Here is a 4,730-nt window from a genome sequence, read left to right as displayed (position 1 = left end):
GTGCGTCTGGTTGAGCAACAGCAGGCGAGTGGCAGCCGCCGAACCTCCATAATTGTCAGAGGGGGCAGAGGAGCAGGATACGCAACAAGAGGAGCGAGAGATGCTAGATGGCAACAAGGACTGTGTCTACAGTGTGGTCAAGGCGGCCACTTCGCAGCGCAATGTCCCTTCCGGCCTGTGCAAAGAACTCCGTTCCCACCAAGGCGTACGGCCCCTGCCACCCTCCCTCAACTATCCCGTCCGACGCCCGCTCCGCGAACTTCGCGTGGGAGAGGTACGTTCAGAAGAAACCCTCCCGAAAGGGGATTAGAGCTGGAGGAAGTTATGGACTTTGACCCAACCGCTCTAATCGGCGAAGAAGCGCCCGAGAGTCCTAACTTGGGAAACAAGATGGATCTGTCGTAAGCGGACCCAAACGGCAGATCAATACTCAGTCAGTTCCCATAGTGGATAGACCTCAAGGGTCCATACTATTCATGCCTGTTACACTAGTTAATCTGGAAAGAAAGACTCACATTCGAGTGCAAGCGTTCATTGACTCTGGGTGCTCCAGAGACATAATTGCACCAGCTTTGGTGAATGGACTGGTACTCCCAGTATGAGAACTTGAAAATCCGGTCATTTTTGAGCAAATGGATGGCACTAATATGAATCCAGTTACCACTGAAACAGTACCAGTTATTACAGGCCTGGGCCAACACTGGGAGACAAGATCCTTTGTAATTAGCTCTACAGCCAAGTACCCGTTAATTTTGGGAAGCAGATGGTTGTGGGATCACAACCCGGACATTAATTGGGCAGCTGGAAGTATCACATTCAAAACGGATATTTGCCAGTCACATCGTTGGAACCAGAATTGAGGTAATAATCCTACCCTCACAGAGCTTGCACTCCTGACCCAGGAGGAAATTAATCAAATACCCAAACCGTACAGAGCCTATTTGCAAGCTTTTACCGAGGAAGAGGCCAACACCTTACTTCCCCATAGAAGAACCGATTGTGCAGTGGAACTTATCCCAGGAGCCACCTTACCCAAAGGTAGACTTTACCTCATGAGCCCAAATGAGAGAGAGGAGCTCCACAAATTCATTGACACTAATCTCCAAAGGGGATTTATCCGAACAGCAAACAGCCCCCATGCTGCTCCAGTACTGTTTGTAAAAAAGAAAGATGGGGGTTTGAGACTGTGCACGGACTTCAGAGGGCTTAATGCAGTCTCCTCCACAAACGCCTATCCCATTCCTCTCATCAGGGATCTTCTCAACGTCGTGGCCCAAGGTAAGATCTTCAGAAAATTGGACTTAAAAGATGCTTATTTCCACGTTCGTATAAGAGGATGAATGGAAAACCGCGTTCAATACGCCATTGGGACAATATGAATATTTAGTTATGCCTTTTGGCTTGTCCGGGGCCCTTCGGTTTTCATGTCCATGATCAATGAAGTACTGCACAAATTTTTGTACAAGGGGGTAGTTGTTTACCTAGATGATGTGTTAATTTACTCTGATTCTGAAGAAGAACATGTTCGCCTAGTGCAGCAAGTATTAACTACTCTCATGTGTAATAGCCTACCCATCAAACTGTCTAAATGTGAATTCCACAAAACCAAACTTACTTATTTGGGATATTGTATCTCAAAAGATGGGTTGAAAATGGATCCGGGCAAAGTCAAAGCTGTTCAAGACTGGCAAACCCCCACAACTCGTAAAGAACTGCAATCCTTCCTGGGGTTTGCCAATTTCTATAGAGAATTTATACAAAACTTTGCCCAAATAACTCTTCCCCTCACTGAACTCTTAAAAACGAAAGATAAAGGGGAGCAAGCTAAAAAGCCAAAAGCTAACCTGAATTGGACGCCACAATGCCAATTAGCCTTTAATCAATTAAAGCAGCAATTCGTATCCGAACCAGTGCTGCGGCACCCCAATGAAAATGGCCCCTTCATAGTGCAGGTGGACGCCAGCGATACGGCGATTGGAGGTGTCCTTCTCCAGCGGGGAACAGACAATATTCTCAGACCCTGTGCATACCTTTCTCATAAATTTACTGAAGCAGAAAGAAATTGGAATGTGTGGGAGAAGGAAGCATTTGCTGTCCACTTGGAGACATTGGCTAGAAGGGGCGCGTCATCCGTTTGAAGTTTGGACTGATCATAAAAATTTAGAAGTGTTACGTAGTCCCCGAAGGCTCAACGCCAAACAATTGAGATGGGCGGAATACTTTTCAAAATTCAACTTCACCCTCCAATTCCTACCAGGCAAAACCAATTTTTTAGCAGATGCCCTTTCGCGCATGCCCCAACATAAAAGTAAGCGGGAGGAGACAATAGACACAGTGTTTTCGCCTACTCAACTAGGGGTGTGATTACTACGCGCAGTCGCACAGCGCAACCTCCTCAAGCAGACAATGGGTGGAGACAAAAACTGAAAAGTGAAGTCGAAAAGGAGAGGGATAATATTCCCAAAGACAAATTAGTTCAATCTGAGCAGGGGGAATGGCTTTGGGGTAATCGATTCTATGTACCAAAGACTTTGAGAAAAGAAGTACTACATCGCTGTGATGATGCCCCAACAGCTGGCCATTATGGATATTTAAAAACTCTTCATCTGGTTCAGAGACAATTTTGGTGGCCGGGCATGCGCAAAGACATTTCACAATACGTAGCTTCATGCCCCATTTGTCTCAGCGCCAAATCACGTAAGGGCAAACCTCCTGGACTTTTACAACCCCTTGAAACTCCAAATAGACCATGGGAAATTATTTCTATGGATTTCATCACAGATCTTCCCCCCTCCAAAATCACACCTGTATTTTAGTGGTCATAGATCTGTTTTCTAAGCAAGCCCACTTCATTCCTTGCACTACAATGCCTTCGGCAAAGAGACTGGCGGATGGGATTTGCTGGGCTATGCTATTCTGTACCTGAACCCTTACCTTCATTCGTAACAATACACGTGTACCAGCCAGGATATTGAATCTTGGCCAGTGGACTATAATGGTTGTTTATATTCAGTAAAATCTTTTGGAACCAATGGACTCATGTCTAATTGCAAGAGATAGTCTGGACTGCAACTTTTAATAAGCCACAGTCTGACAGAGCCCAGATGGAGTATTTCATCTGCATCCAAGGGCTGGACTTCCTAAGGGTGGCCATGGACACTGTTGGCCACTTCCAGCATAGTCTACATGAAGCATGATCATGACAAGATGTTCAAGATGAGTGAGAAAATCTTACTTCTAAGTGTTGGAGAGGCTGGTGACACAGTCCAGTTTTCAGAACTCATCCAGAAAAATGTCCAGCTCTACAAAATGAGGAATGTGTACGAGCTGTCACCAACTGCAGCTGCCAACTTCACACATCAGAATCTGACTGACTATCTGCGGAGCAGGACCCCTTACCATGTCAACCTCCTCTTGGCTGGCTAGGATGAACAGGATGGTCCTGCCCTCTACTACATGGATTTCCTTGCCTCTTTGGTTAAAGCTCCTTTTTCACCCCATGGCTATGGAGCCTTCGTGATGCTCAGCATCCTTGACTGCTACTACAAACCAAGTATCACTCATACAGAGGCAATAGATTCTCAAGAAATGTCTCAAGGAACTTCCGAAGTGCTTCATTCTGAACTTGCCTTCTTTCAATACCCGTTTTATCGATAAAGATGGCATCCATGAAGTGGACAGCATACCACTCCTGAAAGCAGCAGCCTAAACACCCTAACTGCCCTCTTCCTGCCTTGGTTTGGCTTTTTTTACTTTGTTGGAAATTGACCATGCACTTTGCAAATACAAATAATAAAGGCAGGCTCTTTTATTCTCTCGCAAAAAAAAATGCCTTTGAGTTTGTCCCATTTAAATGGGATCTTTTTCTGTTTTAATTTTTCAGTTAAAAAGGAATTTTTTTTTTTTGCTTACATAGAATTCTTATTGGGATTTCTTTCATTAAAAATATGCAAGGCAAATTGCCAAAGGCGTTTTTTGATTTGATGGACAATTTGAGTTTAATCAATATTTGGAGACAAGAAAATGGCAACTCTAAAGAATATATTTATTTTTCAGAGAGAGACAGATCATTTTCAAAGATAGATATGATTATGGCTTCTAGAGGCCATAATCTACTACAAAAGTAGTAATCTACTACACTTCTACAAAGTTCTCAAAAGTAGAAATCTTACCAAGAACCTTTTCAGATCATAACCCAATAAGTTTGATTTACAAATCCATTATTTCTAGTTGGAGATTAAATGAAGTATTGTTACAAAAAGAGACAATTGTGAAGGACTGTAAGAAAAAAATAAAGCATTTTTTGAACCTAATTTAAATAAAGACACTGATATGAGAATGGTTTGGGAAACAAGTAAAGTTTTTATGAGTGGTCATTTAATATACCATAATGCTGACTTGAAGAAGAGGCAAGAGAAAATACAAAATATTTTAGATGAGATTAATGTCAGGGTCTCTTTTAAGGCTCATGTTCTTAACTAGAGTTACGCCATGTTTAAGTTGTAGTTGTTAAGCTTTTTCTCCCTCCAGGTCCAGATGTTGTTTTGACCGCACTTTCCATGGGAGAGAATACTTCTTATCTGTCTCTTCAGCCAAAGACCTTGGCAGCCCGGGCCTTCCCACGTCCACGTTCTCAGTGTACAGAACTATGGGGGGAGGCTGGGAACGAGGGGTTTGATGTATTGCCGGTTTCGTTTTGTATCTCATTCTCAACAATGCCTTGGTTCAGT

At 43.5% G+C, this 4,730-nt stretch overlaps 1 pseudogene; it reads left to right on the top strand.

Annotated features, from left to right (window-relative positions):
* The first annotated feature begins 3,104 nt into the window (after positions 1-3,104).
* LOC129337992 (proteasome subunit beta type-2-like) lies at positions 3,105-3,709 on the top strand (annotated as a pseudogene).
* The last annotated feature ends 1,021 nt before the right edge of the window (positions 3,710-4,730 follow it).

This window comes from Eublepharis macularius, chromosome 11 (genome assembly GCF_028583425.1).
Source record: "Eublepharis macularius isolate TG4126 chromosome 11, MPM_Emac_v1.0, whole genome shotgun sequence".
NCBI classification, from domain to species: domain Eukaryota; kingdom Metazoa; phylum Chordata; class Lepidosauria; order Squamata; family Eublepharidae; genus Eublepharis; species Eublepharis macularius.
Note: the sequence above shows the minus strand (reverse complement) of the source record. Positions and strands in the feature narration are given on the sequence as shown.